This window comes from Coenobita brevimanus, chromosome 4 (assembly GCF_032717465.1).
Source record: "Coenobita brevimanus isolate Jiangsu-jjx chromosome 4, ASM3271746v2, whole genome shotgun sequence".
Taxonomy (NCBI): domain Eukaryota; kingdom Metazoa; phylum Arthropoda; class Malacostraca; order Decapoda; family Coenobitidae; genus Coenobita; species Coenobita brevimanus.
Genome location: NC_136957.1, coordinates 10,392,881 through 10,412,811, shown reverse-complemented (window position 1 = coordinate 10,412,811; position 19,931 = coordinate 10,392,881).

The window sequence follows — 19,931 nt, the reverse complement described above, 5'->3', positions numbered from 1 at the left end:
AAGGGATAACTCAATATGTAATGTAATAATCTAGCAGTATTACCATTACACAGTTATATGCATATGTCTGTTATACATACACATCTTACAAATTGTCATACAACAACCATTGCATTTGTTCAATTATGTATACAACTTTTTTAAAATGTAATATTACTGGATCAGTACAATATTATCATGAATATTATGTCTATACAGTATTATAATCAATATTATGTACTAATAGATTAGCATATATCAATGATGATTGCTGTCGGAGGACCTCCAGCGTGTGACCGAGCAGTGTCAGGACTCCATATTATAATTACAAATCATAATAGATAGGTAGATAGATAGATAGATAGACAGACAGATAGAAGCAGCAAGACAGGGGATGAGATAGGTAGTGTGTCAGCGAGAATCGAGCAATGGTAAACATGCTTACACACTCTAATTCAAGGAATGCTTGATAGGCACACGACAGCGCCTCATGACCATACACACACATACTCACACACAGGCTTCTAGAACATTTCAACAACAGTGTAACACACGTGACACGACCCCTGCTACACCAGAATTTAGGAAGCAGAGCTCAGAAGGAGACTGGCCATAGAACCGACAGGTAGTAGGGAGAAGGAACCTAGCAACATGGGCGAGAGGTTGGAAGAGAGAGAGAGAGAGAGAGAGAGAGACAGGGAGGTTAGCTCGCGGGACTCTATTCTTCACTCGTGTGTGAGAGACTTTGTTAATATTTCCAAGACAAATAAAAATAGTCCCATACTAATCTTTACCTCTTCTGTCATTGCATGACAAAAAGGGAACGAAGATTATCTACTTACAAAACTACTCACGTAAAACAACCGCTCGTCCACGAGTCTAATATATGTATAACTGATCTACAAAACTTCACTACAAGAAGCTACAAAGTTATGTGAGAATCTTTCCACAGAGCATGACCTGCATTAATTCACCTGTATCCAGGTTCTCAGTTGGACTGTTTCTTGAACAGGGACTAAGAGGGAAACATACTGTATCCAACAGTCTGATCATCCTCGAGCATGATATTCGTGTATTATAATGCTAGGTTTAAAAAAAATATATATAGAAATAAAAATAAAAGAGTTATGGTCCGAGTTCCTGGCAGACAACACGGTATACAGGAGTTTCCAGGCTTAAGGACCTGGAATTCTTGGGCTGGTATCTCCATCTATCTATCCGTGACACAAGTATGTCATCCATCGTTTGTGCAGAAATCGAAATTGATCAGTCTGTGCACTAGCGATGGATCTATCCCAGGCACAGCGCTGTTGATCGATAGTGCACATCAATTGTCAGCATGTGACAAATACAGAGAAAGACGTAGCAAACAATAAATTGATGTCGGGCCCTGCTGTGGATGTCACTGATTGAACTTTACAGTTGACCCTTGTGTGGTGTGATGCAGTGAGGATCTGTCCATTCTCCCCTTAGGGCTAAGATGCGAATGAATGTGTTTGAGTGGATGAGTAAATTGGGAGTGTGTCCTCCTGTCTCGTCTACCTCCCTTCCCTTGGTGGAAGCAGCCTAGGTATATAGATAGATAGATTTCCAGGAAACCATTTGGCGTGTTACTCAGTGCAGAGTCGCCCGTAGGCAGCACTACATCCAGTGAGTAGATGGCGGACGCCCTACCACAATGCTCCACCCACAACAATCCCCACCTACCGAAAATATTTGCTAAATTTAATAAAACTGTGTACTGGTACAGAGAATGAAATACAGTCCATCTTAGAATAAGATAGATCAGTAGTCTCAAGCATTTAATCACTGTTACATCCAGGTGGTTTCATTCGTTTAGGAAAGACCTCACGCATGAAAGGGTTAACATGCTCATGGAGCAGTACATGGAAAGTGCATTGGCTTAACCCCTTAACCCCTAAAACGCGGCTGTGTTCGGCCGATCCCCCCGCTGTGGCGGGGTTGTAGCGGGGTCTGAGTACCTGTGGGAAAATATTTGCCAAAAATCAGAGATTAACCCTAGAGCATTAAAATTTTCATGGCTTATAGTACTTACATTCAGCTTTCTCCTGAGACAATGTTGAGCCTTCATGGACTACCAAAGGACTTGTGAAGACTTGCAAAGTTGGGTAACAAAGTCTTCACTTTCACACCTCCAGAAACCAGGTTTTCTTTCTACCACAGCCTCAATCTGTCACAGTACACTTTATACAACAACGTACAGGTTGTTTGGAATCCGTATTTGTACAATAAGCACTGAAAATAAGGCTAAAATGAGCGGAGCGCACGGCCGACATGCAGCGCGGCGGCGATCTTCCCGTCACTATTGTCACATTTGCCTTTTCACGGCTAAAAACACGTATACTACATTATTTTCCATCATAGTACTTCGCAAACGTTCGCTTGTCACTATTACGGCCATAAAAATCACTGTCACTGCCAGTATTGTGGATCGGGACTGAGGAAGACCACCGCGGCGCGAGTTTATTCAGCCTTACGGCAGGCACTTTATTCTCGCTCCGGTCGGCCACTCGCACTTCATTTCTATCGCTCACTTTCACTGTAGCTGTCCGTTTTTTGCCTTATTCATCAGTGTCACTGTCCATTGTTATAAAAATAATCTTTTCTACACAACAAACTGTCACTGTCAGAACATAGAATAGGAACATATGCTTTCATCTTCTTACACTGGAGTGACTGTCACTCGCAATACTTATATTATTACTATGTACAATTATTTACACCAAAAAACACTGTCACTGTCAGTGCTTTTACAAGTACATACACTAATTTACACTCATCAGGCTGTCACTGTCAGTACATAAAAGAAAACTAAACACTAGTATCACTGTCACTCTCAGTATTATTTCAAAGAATCTTACCCTTATTTTCAAAATCTAGTCAGGCTGTGGTAGTCAAAGAAACACGGGTAAGCACAGAGGGGAACTTTGCACTCTTTGCACTGCAAGGAGGTGCGCCTAAAGGTTCTGTCCTGCCTGGTAGTGTGGCTGCACACATGACACCTCCTCAGTGCTTTTCCCCTCTTGGCAGTGGCAGGCAGTGGCTCCAGGCGGTGTCGCTGAAGGTAGGCCTGACACTGTAGGCGGTCTGGAGGTGTCTGAGGGTGGCGTTTGGAACCTGTGGAAAGTACCTGGCCATAACGCTGAAGCAGCTGGTAGACACAAGTCTTAGAAAATCTTCGGAGAGAGTAGTTTGCTGGCTTCCTGTTCTTGATTTTATACAGGATGAAGGCGTTCAGCATGCACATATCAATCAAGTGTAAGAACACCTTCCTGTACCAACGACGATTTTTCCTCAGGCAGTCTATCTCTCCGATCATCATGTCAGACTTGTCCACCAGCCGCATATTGACGTTGTAGTCAATGACAGCATCAGGCTTCATCACAGGCTCGCCAGTCCTTCTGTCGACCTTCCCAGTTGCCAGCATTTCCCCCTTGCGTACTGTGGTGAGCACATTCACGACTCTCTTATCATGCCACCTGATCGCAAGCATCTTGTCAAATTTCTTCAGGTGCACATCTCCCCGCTTTGACTTTTCAGCCTTGGGGAAGGCAGGGTAGTGTGCCCTATTGCTCCTGACAGTGCCACAGGATCCGACGCCGTGTTCAGAAAGGTACTTGGTGAGTTTAGGAGCTGTATAGTAATTGTCCGTATACAGGACATGATTCTCGCCAAAGTACTTTTCCAAAAGCACTTTCACCACAGAACCAGAGAATCCAAGGGGGTCAGTCTTGTCCAAATCGACATTGCTGGCAGTGTAAATGACGAAGTCTAAGATGAACCCCGTCTTGCAGTCGCACAGCACGAAAAACTTGATTCCAAAGCGGTGCCGTTTGCTTGGAATGTACTGCACAAACCGAAGACAGCCCCTGAACAAAACCAAGGACTCGTCAATCACCACTTTCTTGAAAGGGCGCATGAACCTCGTAAACTTATCCTTGATCAAGTTCAGGATTCCCCTCACTTTCCATAATGGGTCAGTTTGGGAAGGCTCATCATTGTTCGCGAAGTGTAGGTAAGTCATGAGCTGCCTAAAACGATCGCGGCTCATGTATTTATTGAAAATTGGTGTTGGGCAAAGATCGTCTGAACTCCAGTATTCCTCCAGCTTATGTTTCCAGTTGTGGGGCATCAGTAACATCAACCCAATAAATACAAAAAGTTCCCTGATCGTTAGAGGCACCCATGCTGCCATCCGCGATGTGGATGGCATGGCCGCCTCACCTTCTCCTTCGCGAACTGCAGCAGATTGCCCCTCGTACCTGTTTGTCTCGGTACAAATCTGCTCCATTACCTCGTTGTCAAGGAAGGCCAACAGGTAGTCCAAGCATTCACCATCCTCATCGACAGGGAAGTCAGCCTGAACTCCACACCCACTGTCATCAAAGGGCAGATCCTCCGGCACAAAATCTGATCCCTCTGACCACACGAAGGCATCATTAGTGCCCTGCCTAGGCTGGGAGGTGCTGGGGGCGGCGGGGGGTGAGGCAGGTCGTGTGGGAGTGGGTGAGGCAGGCGGTGAGACAGTGCGTGAGGCAGAGGCTGTCCTAGGTCGTGTTGGTGTAGTGGTGGTGGTGGTGGGGACATTATCAGAGGGTTCAAGGTCACTCGCGGTGGCGTGACTGCCAAGTTGCCTAGTGCAAGTTTCCTTATGAGCTAGCCTTACACTAGGGGACAAAGTTCTAGCTCTACCAACACGAACACTTGGCCTACGAAAACCTCTAGTACGTAAAGTAGAACGTCTACTTCCCTTTCGAGGTGGTGAAGGCGACTCAGACGACTCAGGAGACAGGGCAGCAGATGAGGAGGACGAGAGAATGGGGCTGGGAGTGCGTGGCGGGCTGGCGGTGTCGTGACGTGGCGTAGGGGACAATGGCAGTGAGCTTGGGTCACCACTCCTTTTTCTCTTTGCCCCCTTCCCATATTCAAGGCCCCTTTTCACAGGAGCCTTCCCTGTTGAGGTGCTTGGCACTGACACACTCACTTCTGGCACAGAAACAGTCACTTCTGGCCCAGACTCTGCACTTGATTGCGTGTCAGACTCTGCCAGGCTTGACCATACACCGACGTCACTCCCATAGTCCATCGAGGCTTTCAATAGTTCACTGGCTATTGCAGAGTCACTCAGTCCCTTAGTAGTTCCTGGTAAGGTTTTGAAGGGGGTTGAGGTCACAAAACCCTTTTTCGGAGGGCTGGAAGGCACAGACTCGGAAGAGCTTGAGTTGGACATGGTGTCACCGTGGAAGATTCGCGTGGACTGACGCTAATCAGGGGCAAACCACGCGAAAAAATCACAGTGTGACAACTGGGGAAACAAGCGTTTCCCAATAGCAGAAAGTGCTTGCGAGATGACGGCGCAGATTGACACGTATGAGCCGTCCGCGCGTTGCCATATCGCACGACGAGGGAGGGCCGCGCATCGGTGCGTGGGTGGGTAAAAAAAATGATACTTGGCAACAACCGAGGTCAGTAGTACAAAGGTCAAGTGTGCTAAACGTAGCTCACGGGTGGCGGTACTGATAGACAATACCAGCTGGAGCCTGCTTGCCCGCGGTTATTCAAAATTAACTCAAATCGCAAATGCGACGATCCGCCGTTCTGCCCTTTGGGCCGACCATCGCAAATGCGACGATCCGCGTTTTAGGGGTCAACCGCGAGGCGTCATTTTCGTGACGCTCGGCCACAATGGATCATACCGCGGGGCGTCACTTTTGTGATTCTGTGCTATTTTGAATTATCCCGGGCTCTCAAGTGGTGGCTTGTATCATCTATCAGTACTGCCAATGTCCAACACTAGTCAGCACTCCAAATCTCATCTGTACTCCCATCCATTGTTGACAATTTAGCGATTTTACCCCCTTCGTGACTCCCCTCCCTACCTGCCCTCCATTACCCTGAACTCTCACCTCCCACGCCGTGCTGCGCTATGCAAATTTCCCCCGGATTTTTCCACAGATTTCATCCATTGAAATAAGCCCTATGCCCTATACTTATACAAAATAGTATATACCAAAAAAAAAAAACAGGTAAGTGATAGTGTTATACACCAGAAATTGGCTAATTATCACCTGACAAAACCTCACGTGCATTCATTCGCTACATTACCACGGTAATTTCCCTTTTGATTTATGCCTTGTAATCGATGTCTGTAATAAAAATATATATCAGAAAGGAAGGGAGAATCCTAACTGACATTTACATTCACCTGGAACTACCTATTTCTTTATGTATTGCCGAGATTTTCTACCTATAAAAAATTAGCCTGTAAGTTAGCAGCAGTCAGCCTAAAGTGTCATTGTCAACCCTTCCCTTCTCAGATAAGCCGCGGCATTTAGTTCCTTGTCCTCCGCTGTAGAGAAACCATGTTGCACTCGCACCCCGCCATTCCTGCCGCTTCTGCGCCCATTGCAAAGGGCCCCGTGACCTCTACTCCTAAGAAAAGTAGTGAGGCAAGCAGGAAAGGCCTTAGTGACTCTGCAGTGGCACGTGAACTGGCAGAATTGTCCATGATTATGATGGACAGTGACTATGACGATTCGGGTGAATCGTGTGATGAGCCGGGTGAGGTTATCGCGCCAGAAACAGCAACAACGAGTGCTACAGTAAGTGAATCAGTGTCTAGCTCCAAGGGAAAGGAGCCTTTAGTGCAGCAAGGACAGGAATTTGGGAAGGGAGTGAAAAGGCAGCGCGTTAGCCCCAGAACAATGCCCCCACATGACCCAGCCCGCCATGAGTCACGAGTGCATTCACCTCCCCGTTCCCCAAGCCCCACTTCACTCATTTCTTCATCATCGTCAGATGAGTTATCTCCGGAGTCTTCGTCGTCGGAGTCACCACCAGTCAACAGTGAAGGCAGGGCGTAGAGGTAGAGGTAAATCAAGGAGAGTGAAAAGTAGTGTAGCTAGTAGGGTAAGGGCTGCTAGTGCTGTACGGCAACCTAGGGTCAGTACGAGTGACCTTGACCGAGATAAACCTCCCTCACAGCCAACCTCCACCACCACCACCACCACCCGCCCTACACCGCCACGACAGGGAATCCTGGACGCCTTCGCGTGGACGGAAGGGTCAGATTTTGTGCCCGAAAATCTAGTTTTTGATGAGAGCTCCTCAGGAGTTCAGCCTGCCTTCACTATGGACGAAAATGCTGAGTGTGTCGACTACCTTTTGGCCTTCCTAGATGATGAAGTCATGCAGCACATATGTGATGAAACCAACAGGTATGAATCACAATGTGCTGCAAGTGGTACAGGTGCAGCCAAGATGCAACAGTGGTCCATGCTGGGAGTGCAGGAGCTGTATGTGTTCTTTGCCCTCATGCTTCTCATGCCACACTCCAAGAAGCATGAGTTGGAAGAATACTGGTCCATGGACCCCTTACTACCCTCACCCACCTTCAATAAGTACATGGCCAGAGATCGCTTCCGGAACATCATGGGAAACCTGCACTTTGCCGACAACGATGTACCTTCCCAAACTGACCCACTCTGGAAGATCCGGGAGATTCTGAGCAGAATGAAGGATAAGTTTATGTATTCTTCCACCCCTTTCAGAAGGTTGTCATTGATGAATCCTTGGTTTTGTTCAGAGGACGTCTTCAGTTTGTTCAGTACATTCCAAGCAAACGCCATCGCTTTGGAATTAAGTTCTTTGTACTGTGCGACTGTAAGACGGGGTACATCCTTGACTTCGTCATATATTCAGCCAGCACTGTCGATCTGGATAAAACACACCCCCTTGGCTTCTCAGGCTGTGTAGTGAAAGTGCTCCTAGAAAAGTATTTTGGTGGGAATCATGTGCTGTATACAGACAACTACTATACAGCACCGAAACTTGCCAAATACCTTTCTGAGCACGGCATTGGCTCCTGCGGCACTGTGAAAAGTAATCGTGCCCACTTCCCCAAATTCCCAGAGGCGGGAACCTCGCAGCGAGGAGACGTGCACCTACGCAAGTGTGAGAAGATGCTGGCAATACGGTGGCATGACAAGAGGGTCGTGCACATGTTCACCACCGTACATAAGGGGGAGATGAGAGACAGTGGGAAGGTCGACCGTATGACAGGCGAACCTGTGATGAAACCTGATGCTGTGTTGGACTATAATATCAACATGCAGCTGGTGGACATGATGAGTGGTGAGATTGACTGCCTCAGGAAGAATACTAGGTGGTACAGGAAAGTTTTTCTGCATCTGATAGATATGACGATGCTGAACGCCTTCATCCTGTACAAGATGAAGGTCAAGGCACCCAAGTCCTTCTCCCTGAGGTTGTTCGCCAGAACTTGTGTCCAGCAGCTGCTGGAAAGATATGGTAGGGTGACAGCAGCAACTCCAAGGCGCCATCCAGTAACACTTCCCGACCGACTTGAGCAGAGGGTGTATATGGATCGGCACAGACTTGAGCTTATGCCTGCCACAGGGAAAAGGAAGGCTGCGATTCGCAGGTGTCAGGTATGTGCGCATACCACCCACCACACACCTGAGCATAAACGCACCTCTTGGCAGTGCGCTGAGTGCCAGGTTCCCCTCTGTGTTACCTGCTTCTTCGATTATCACAGCCAGAAGCAGTTCTAACAGTGCAAGTGTGGAAGCAGAATGATTTTTAAAATAATGTGTAAATAATGTGTAAATAGCAGGTGAAAGCAATGGATGTTCAGTTCATATGATTGAACAGTGTATTATAGTTTTATCTTACTGAAAGTGACAGTGAATAACATAGTGTAAGTAAAATAGCAGGGTAAATATTGAAAATAGAATAGAAAATGTAAATAGTAATGTAAGTAATTAGTAATATAAGAAATATGAGTACAAATAATTTATGTTATAACAGTGAAAGTGAATCCGTGGCTCTCTACGTATTTTACTGAATGAAAAATTGAATGACTTCAGTGACAATAAACTAATACGACTGAAGGAAACTTATGGAGAAAGACTCCAGATATATATAAGTGTGATACAGTAATAGAAATATAAAATGTGAGGGGTTTTATGAATAATAAATGACAGAGTGCCTAGAGCGAACTAGTGCAAGTGCGACGATCAGACGCGCTCGTAATTTCCATAGCTTTCACAGTGTTTTTTTTTTGGAGTATGGATCCCAAACTACTTGAAAATTGTAGAATAGTGTTTATAGTGTTTGTATCTGGCTGTGGTAATCATATTACGGGTTGTCGGGAAGTGTAAAGTGGAGACTTCGTTACCCTACTTCAGAGGTCTCCACAAGTCCTACGGTAAAGACGAAGGCTCAACAATCATTCCAGGAGAAAGCTGAAGGTATGTGCCATAAGCATATATAATTTTATTATTCTAGGGCTAATAACTGATTTTTGGCAAATATTTTTTGAGAGTCTGTCGGAGCCCGAATAACCCCGCGGGACATGCAAGTCATTGGTAAACAAGCCCTTGGTGTAGGGGTTAAGTAAACGAAAATTGTAAACGTAGAGGGAGCACACCATCGTGTTCTATTACTGTTATACAGGTCATTCATAATTCACAATCAAGTTTTTTCAGAGATTTATGCCACCTACAATTCAGAACGGTCGATCAGACCTGGAAGCGACAGTGTGGTAACTGAATTGTTTTACTATCATGTGTTAGTCTACATTACTTTTTTATGCAAGGAAGAAGGAACCAAGGGCCAGGAGCCCACAAAGTATTCCCTCAATGAAAAAAAAAAAAAAAGGTAACAGAGCCAAATTCAAGATCCGTTCGCTTCGAGATGCCTGGACACACTGTGTTTGAAAGACTGGAGATTCATAGGCAACAAAAAATACAGACAGAGAGAGACAGTTCCAGACCTGGCCTTGCATACATGAAGGACTGGGAGCAGTGGTTAACTCTTGCATTAACCCATACAATCCCGCCGTCGGCATGGTGCCGACAGTACAAAATGTCTCGAGTATCCCAGCAACGTGATGGTGCTGACAGCAAAATTCAAGCGTTGTAGTGCGTCTCTGGCTGCTTCAATCTAGCTAATTTTTTGCTAAGTAGTAGCTTAATATATTGGCAACATTGTGCACAAGCACTTGTAGCACTGAGTTTGGTTCTGCATGGTTGGGTAACATCAGTGTGCCACTGTCCATCACAGCGTTAGAATGTCTCGGAAGTAACTCCATTTTTCCGCCTCATTGGGCTGGAGGAGCTGGTTGAAACTGTCACATGGACCCTCTGTCCCTTCATTTAGTGATTCTATAGAAAAGGAAGACCTGGATGACCTCTGGGGAGGAATATGAGCCATTGGAGAAGGATATTGAGAATGGGGATTCCCCCATTCTCCTCCCCTATTCTCTCTCATCCTGCCCAGCTGGGTGGGAAAACGTAGCTCACGGCTTGGGAAACTGGGCTAGAAATACGATGGACGGCCGTTCTGCTCTTATTTCTCCAATAAGGAATAACTTTTTTTATTTTCCTTGATTTATATGTCCTTTTGGATTGTTTTATGCAATAATTTTTTTTTCCATTTTTGGTCCGGGATTGGGTGGGTATAAAATTGCAAAAATGCCTGGTATGGTTCGGGTTAAAGAGGTGGACGGAAAAGGGATGAGTTTGTTGCTATACGGGTGCAACGCGCTTGACGTAGTGGGGGAATGCATGCAGAAGTTAGCACGCTGCGTGCCAGCTATTTTTAGCCCTATGGGTCGCCTCTGTGCTGGCCATTATTCAACTTTTTTTTTATTGGCTAAAATGATAGATTTTGATGCAAAAACAACAAATTTCACCATTAAAATGCTTACCAAGGCTCGGAAATGGGTTTAATTGAGTCCTGCATACTCGTATACAGATATACCGGTTCTCTCACGCTCACCACGTTGGTGAGAGAAAGCCGTTTTCTATGTAAGGTATACTATGGTATTTTTGCTGAGAAGGTATAGCAATATTCAGTACACTTTTCTGATTACTTATTACTTCAACATCTATCACAGTTTGCGTGTCTTTCTCACTGTGAATGCATTATCTTACACTTAATTGAAGATAGGTACAACCTGACTTCATTATGTACAGTTCTGGCACTTACAAAAAGGTATTTACAGCTTGACTTCACTGTATAGTCCTTACACTTACAAGAAAATATTTACAACTTACACTTACGTGAAAATATTTACAAAATGCCTTTGTCAGGACTCCATATTATAATTACAAATCATAACAGATAGATAGATAGATAGATAGACAGACAGATAGAAGCAGCAAGTCAGAGGATGAAACAGGTATTGTGTCTGCGAGAATCGAGCAATGCTAATCATGCTTACACACTCTAACTCAAGGAATTCTTGATAGCCACATGACAGTGCCTCATGACCATACACACACATACACACATACTCACACACAGGCTTCTAGAACATTTCAACAACAGTGTAACACACGTGACACGACCCCTGCTACACCAGAATTTAGGAAGCAGAGCTCAGAAGGAGACTGGCCATAGAACCGACAGGTAGTAGGGAGAAGGAGCCTAGCAACATGGGCGAGAGGGTGGAAGAGAGAGAGAGAGAGAGAAACAGCGAGACTGGGAGATAGCTCGCGGGACTCTACTTATACTTCACTCATGTGTGAGAGACTATGTTAATATTTCCAAGACAAATAAAAATAGTCCCATACTCATCTTTACCTCTCCTGTCATTGCATGACAAATGGGAATTAAGATTATCTACTTACAAACTACTCACGTATAACAACCGCTCGTCTACGAGTCTAATATATGTATAACTGATCTACAAAACTTCATTACAAGAAGCTACAAAGTTATTGTGAGATATGGCGGCAGCGAACGTGCGAATCTCATCTACGAATCTACAGTGAATTTCTACAAAACCAGCCGAGACTCTAACCAAGATTAGCTTCGGTTCTACAGTGAATTCCTACAAAATACGAGTCTACAAGCCTAGGAGCCCACGAATGTACAGTTGTTTCTACATTATCAAGATTGAATACAAAAAATACCTCTTACTAACCAACAACTCACAACCAGCTCCTGACAGTATTCTCTCCAACCAGCCCCCTCCGTCTCCCTGATCATCACGCTGATTTAGAGGTGAAGAGGTCACACGACGCTTTGCCAGTAGTTTAACAATGTACTGATACAAACAATCTTGCAATTTCTACGACGAACCAATGAACTACAACCATCTACAATCAACTACAAGTAACAACTCTACGAGTCGTCTGTATAATCTTCTACACGCACCTACAAGTAGTGGCAGTCTTCATCCCACAACAAGTAAATCATAAGAGAAAAGGACCGAGAATACATCGAGAAAGAAAAACAGAAAAAACAAACGAAGAGTGAGACACGACTCACAACTCACAACCACCAGACCTCACCCTCCTCTCTCTGTTACCTCCACCCAACCTCCACCGCTGACGCAGGAGTGCGAGGTCAAGACAACGAAGCAAATACCAAGTCCATATTCACAACTCATCTTACTCACTCATCTTCACTCAAGTTACTCATCGCTACTCATTTACTCACCACAGCTACCAGTGTGAGAAGTTGACGTCACCATACACTACATGTTTGCTGAGACGACGCCACGCTTATCATCGCGTGTCTGACACCCCACAACACGTCAACCAACCCGTGAAGAACAACGCTATCACAACGTGCAACACCACTCACACCATTCCCACCACGGTAAAAATTAGTGAGTTACATAGTTACTTCATTTATACAATACACAGTGATAGACAAAAAACTTCTGGACAAACATATAAAACGTGCTGTATAGTTACAACTTAAATACAAATACCAACTTCAATTATCTTCATAATTCATTCATTAAATACTTGCACCAACAATAAATATTCTACACTGTATATATTCATTCATTTATTATAGCATTTATTTACTTCCAACGAGTGTTACCACTTATACCTACATAAAATACATGTTTCATACATACAGCTATACATTATTACATCTACAAAGTAATAAAGAAATATACCATCACAGTTACTCAGTGAGCGATTAAAAGAACCGTATTAAACATTTATTAATTAAAGCTATCTAGTGGAAACAGATAAATTAAGTTACAAGGAAAACCAGGAAAAGAAAAAAAAAATGCCAACACAAATGACGTTAGCAAGAATGAACATCTTCCAGACAATCGTGAGGACAAAGATTTCCACACAGTGCTGACACATATATTGCCCACGATAGGTACAAGTGAACAACAAGTCAGTGTATAGTGTTAATACTGTATATAGTGTATATATATTTTTTATATAAAATAACAAAATATGGGGCTATAATATTATCATTTTCAGTAATATCTGCAATATAAACTAAACCTTAAAAAAGGCTCCCAAGGGAATTAACGAGCAATTATTACAATTATGTAAGTATAAAACGATATGTAACTACAAACAATATGAAACAATTATGTAACAGTTGCATTAACAAGATGTAGCTTTTATGTAACTTTAACTACAATTATAAGGCCAACACAATTATGAAACAGTTGCATTAACAAAATGTAACTACAATTATAAGGCCAACACAAACATGTAACAGTTGCATTAACAAAATGTAACTACAGTTATAAGGCCAACACAATTATGTAACAGTTGCATTAATAAAATGTAACTACAGTTATAAGGCCAACACAATTATGCATTACCACAATATTATGTAACAATTCATACAATGTTACAGTTATGTATTACTACAATGTTTCTACAATATTATGTAACAATTCATACAATGTTACAATCATGTATTACTACAATGTTATTACAATGTAACAATTACAATACAATTATGTAAATTCATACAATGTTACCACAATTCTGTATTACCAAAATCATCACACAAGTTAGGTGAATTATTGAGACAGGCTTGTTCTGAGGGAACCGCAACTTATACAGGAAAAGCAATACCAGTGTTGCAACGAACAGCATATTTATTATGTCCAGACGTTTCGACATATTCATCTATGTCATCTTCAGTGGATCTAAAAAGATGAAAAAAAGACCTGTAAGGTATTCAAAATCCTAAAAGAACTATATGAGCATGAGCTCATCGTACCTACATAAAAGAGAAAACGTAGTGTTAAATTATAGGAGGGACTTAACTGCACAATATATTCAGAGGGACACCAGACAGACAATTGTTTAGGGCGGGTTTTCGTTTATAAATATGAATGGATTCTAGTATTCTTAGATTCATACTGGTACATGTGTCTATTATACAGAAATTCTTGGGATCAACAGAAGTATTACAAATATATGAATGTTCCCTTACCGCTGAGTGAAGAGGGTCGCTCACAGGGAGACCTGACCTGCTCGACTGACCTCTATGCTCGTCAACCCTTAGCTTGAAAGCTCGTATTGTACTTCCAATATACCCTGTATGGCAACTAGGGCACTTGTATTCATAAACGACTGACGAGCGGAGGGCAGTCGGTAGTCGGTCTTTGTAATTAAAAAATGATTGAATCTTAAGATCATTCTTATGAACAAATCGGAACTTTATTTGAGGATAGAAAATAGAAAAGTTATATTTCAGTGCCCTCTCTATCTTTTCTGATACGGTACCAAGAAAAGGTAGAGAAAGATACATTTCCTCCTTACTCACTGTACATACGGGTTGCTTTGGACTGTAAATTTTGGCCAAGAATTTTCTAACACAGTTATCAAAAAGAGCAGTACTGAAACCATTGTTAGCAAAAAAAATCCTCAAAAATGAAATCTCCTGATGGAATAGGTTGTAGGTGGAAGTTAGGTTATAAGCTCTATACAAAAGTGTTCTAATTGCATTCAACTTAAAAATAAATGGACAGTAACTAAAAAAGCTAGTACCCAAACCCGAGAAAGTAGGCTTACGATATACAGACATAACCAGAGTGCCATTTAACTTCTGAATTAATAAATCAAGAAAAGGGAGTTTACCGTTAACTTCACATTCCATGGTAAATTTTATGTTCTTATGTTGTTTATTTAGGTAGTTTAAAAAAAGTGGAGCATGGTTTTCATCTTGAAATATAAGTAGAGTGTCATCCACATATCTACGATAAAGGATGGGTTTAAAGTATACAGGACAATTATCCAGCTGGATAATTGTCCTGTATACTAAACCCATCCTTTATCGTAGATATGTGGATGACACTCTGCTTATATTTCAAGATGAAAACCATGCTCCACTTTTTTTAAACTACCTAAATAAACAACATAAGAACATAAAATTTACCATGGAATGTGAAGTTAACGGTAAACTCCCTTTTCTTGATTTATTAATTCAGAAATTAAATGGCACTCTGGTTATGTCTGTATATCGTAAGCCTACTTTCTCGGGTTTGGGTACTAGCTTTTTTAGTTACTGTCCATTTATTTTTAAGTTGAATGCAATTAGAACACTTTTGTATAGAGCTTATAACCTAACTTCCACCTACAACCTATTCCATCAGGAGATTTCATTTTTGAGGATTTTTTTTGCTAACAATGGTTTCAGTACTGCTCTTTTTGATAACTGTGTTAGAAAATTCTTGGCCATAATTTACAGTCCAAAGCAACCCGTATGTACAGTGAGTAAGGAGGAAATGTATCTTTCTCTACCTTTTCTTGGTATCGTATCAGAAAAGATAGAGAGGGCACTGAAATATAACTTTTCTATTTTCTTACCTCAAATAAAGTTCCGATTTGTTCATAAGAATGATCTTAAGATTCAATCATTTTTTAATTACAAAGACCGACTACCGACTGCCCTCTGCTCGTCAGTCGTTTATGAATACAAGTGCCCTAGTTGCCATACAGGGTATATTGGAAGTACAATACGAGCTTTCAAGCTAAGGGTTGACGAGCATAGAGGTCAGTTGAGCAGGTCAGGTCTCCCTGTGAGCGACCCTCCTCACTCAGCGGTAATGGAACATTCATATATTTGTAATACTTCTGTTGATCCCAAGAATTTCTGTATAATAGACACATGTACCAGTATGAATCTAAGAATACTAGAATCCATTCATATTTATAAACGAAAACCCGCCCTAAACAATTGTCTGTCTGCTGTCCCTCTGAATATATTGGGGGAGGCGGTGGCTGAATCGGTAGAGAGGCGGCCTGCAGTCCTGATGGACCCAGGTTCGAATCCCGACTGGGGCAGGGAACAGTTTGAGGATTTGAATTTCATAAAAACAGACTTTCCTGATCTACCAGATGACCCGCCGACATGTCGTAAAAGTACCCCCGCTAATACCAATACACCAGTCCTGTATGAGACAGCCCTAGCATGTATTCAATATGGACGGTGGGTGTTAGCGCCGAAGTGGTGACATGTGGAGGTGTAGGAGGACTACTGGACCTTGGGATAGGCTACTGCCCCCGAGATATAGGCCCTAAGCCTTTGCCCAGAGTCGGACACAAAAAAAAAAAAAAAAAAAAAAAAGTTAAGTCCCCCCTATAATTTAACACTACGTTTTCTCTTTTATGTAGGTACGATGAGCTCATGCTCATATAGTTCTTTTAGGATTTTAAATACCTTACAGGTCTTTTTTTCATCTTTTTAGATCCACTGAAGATGACATAGATGAATATGTCGAAACGTCTGGACATAATAAATATGCTGTTCGTTGCAACACTGGTATTGCTTTTCCTGTATAAGTTAGGTGAAATATTAGATATTACTAAAGGGATAACTCAATGTGTAATGTAATAACCTAGCAGTATTACCATTGCACCATTATATGCGTATGTCTATTATACATACGCATCTTACAAAATGTCATACAACAACCATTGCATTTGTTCAATTATGTATACAACTTTTTAAAAATGTAATATTACTGAATCAGTACAATATTAACATGAATATTATATGTATACAATATTATAATCAATATTATGTACTAATAGATTAGCATATGTCAATGATAATTACTGTCGGAGGACCTCCAGCACGTGAACGAACAGTGTCAGGACTCCATATTATAATTACAAATCATAATAGATAGATAGATAGATAGATAGATAGACAGACAGATAGAAGCAACAAGTCAGAGGATGAGACAGGTATTGTGTCTGCGAGAATCGAGCAATGCTAATCATGCTTACACACTCTAATTCAAGGAATGCTTGATAGCCACACGCCTTGTGACCATACACACACACATACACACATACTCACACACAGGCTTCTAGAACATTTCAACAACAGTGTAACACACGTGACACGACCCCTGCTACACCAGAATTTAGGAAGCAGAGCTCAGAAGGAGACTGGCCATAGAACTGACAGGTAGTAAGGAGAAGGAGCCTAGCAACATGGGCGAGAGGGTGGAAGAGAGAGAGAGAGAGAGAAAGAGAGAGAGAGAGAGAGACAGACAGACAGACAGACAGACAGACAGAGACAGAGACAGAGAGATAGTGAGACTGGGAAGTAGCTCGCGGGACTCTACTTATACTTCACTCGTGTGTGAGAGACTTTGTTAATATTTCCAAGACAAATAAAAATAGTCCCATACTCATCTTTACCTCTCCTGTCATTGCATGACAAATGGGAATTAAGATTATCTACTTACAAACTACTCACGTATAACAACCGCTCGTCCACGAGTCTAATATATGTATAACTGATCTACAAAACTTCACTACAAAGATATTGTAAGACCTTCACTATGTAGAGCACTGGGTGAGTCGCACACACAGAGTGAGGCAGAGCGAGCGTGAGTGGGGGGAGCAAGTGAGTGTAGGGCCTTGACAGCCTGGGGGATGATAGAGGAACAGTTACTCTACACACATGCCAGTTATTACCCGCAGATTTTGAAAAATGCAGTCACAGTGAGCTTTTTTATTTTAAACCGTTTTAATAGGGCACTGGCAGTGGCCATGGAATTATGTTAGACCATTTTAAAACGGCATTGGCACGTAGCGGGTTAAGAGGAGCAGTGACCATTAAAGAAGTGATAGTAAAGAGATTAAGATGCAGCAGTGCAGCAAAGAGACAAAGGTTGATGGAATCCAGTAAGAGGAGTAGTGTTAATGAGGCAAAAAGCCTTTGACTCCACTTTGTTGTGAAGAGTTGTATGTGGGGAGCCTTCCCACACGTAAGAGTTATGCTCTACACAGGGGTGAATGAAAACCATGTATAAAGTCAACAACTGTGCCGAGATAAAAAAGGTATGGAGGCAGCTTAGCACACCTAATCTCTTGGAGGCAGATTTAGAAGAGGGGTAATAAGAACTTTCCAAGATAGTTCCCGAGAGAATGAAACCCCAGGTATGTTTAAAGATGATGCAGGATTGAGTTGGACATTGGTAAAAACTAGAGGATTCTCCTGAAGAAGATACTGTCGAGTTGATAGATGTAAGAACTGAGTTTTTGATGCATTAAACACAACAAAGTTACTTTTACCCCAATCAGAGATATGAGCCAAGTCAGATATTAGGTGTGCCATAGCCTCATCCCTTTTTTGTTGAATTAACTGCTGATATGGATGCTGCAGGAAGCAAAGGGAAAGATGAAGAGTGGAGTCATGAACATATGAGTTGATAGGGTTAGATGTATGGCTTAGAAGGTCACTGATGAATAAAAGGAAGAGTTGGTGATAGGACAGAGCCCTGAGGAACACCACTATTGATAAGTCGAGGAGAAGAACAGTGGTTGTTTAGAGCAGCTGCTATGGAACGACCAGACAGGAAACTAGAGATGAAAGCACAGATAGGACAGAAACCGTAAGAGGGCGGTTTGGAAATTTAAGATTTATGCCAGACTGGATCGAAAACCTTTGAAATGTCAAGTGCAATGGCAAAGCTTTCGACAAAGTCCCGAAAGGAGGATGACCAGGAGTCTGAATGGTAGGTGAGAAGATTGCCAGTGGAGCGTCCCTGACGGAACCCATACTGACGATCAGCAAGAAGGTTGTGATAGGAAAGATGCTGTTTTTCTTTTTTCTTTTTTTTTTTTAAAGAATAGACTCGAAAATGTTAACACAGGATGTTAAAGATATTGGGCGATAGTTAGAGGTATGGGAATGATCACCTTGAACGTGTTACCTTAGTGTTACCTTACTTGTGATGCCTTGCAAGTGTTACCATAGTCTTACCTTACTTGTAATGCCTTGCATGTGTTACTTTAGTGTTATATTACTTGTGATACCTTGCATGTGTTACTTTAGTGTTACCTTACTTGTGATACCTTGCAAGAGACATTTTACTGTTACCATACTTGCGATATCATGCATGGGTTACCTTAGTGTAACCTTAGTTTTGATTCTTTGGTTTTACATTACTTGTGATACCTTGCATGACTTGTTTTAGCGTGTTATCTTACGTCACTGTGTTAGTTTATTGGGTTACCTTGCTTGAGTTGCCTTACTGCTACATGTAGATGATGTTGCCTTGTATTTTTTACTATAGTTTGTAATATAACATTAGTATGGACAGAACCGTCGAACCACCTCACACGATACTGAACGAGCAGTCGAGCTAACCATCGCCAGAAACAAGGAGTTAAAGATTACAGTAGCTGGAGAAAGAAAGTCCATAGTCATTGTCTTGGGACTTCAGAATGCTGTGTAAAGGACCTGCCTTCGCAGCGGTCCCTCAGTACGGCGATTTGTTTGTTCGGTTTGTGAGCGTTAGGATATTAGATTAGGTAGGTTGTAGCGACTATCATCCACTCACTGCCTACTTTTTCCTTCACCTTTATGACTCTTTTTCTGTGTCTGCCCTCCTCTCTTCCTATTCCCCCATCTTTCCTGTCACTTTTTATCACTCTTTCCTCTTCAGGTGGCTTTGCATTGCCTGATAAGCCTAATGGTTTCCTGCAAGCCAGGAAACCATTTACAACGCTGGATGTTAACCATATAACCAAACTACACGTGTTCCCTACGTGTCAGCAAATGGGTTGGCGGAGAGCTAGTGCCTGTTCCCGCAATATAAATAACTCAAAGACAAATGACCAACCTTACGGGATTGTGGCATCTGGCTATAGATAGATAAT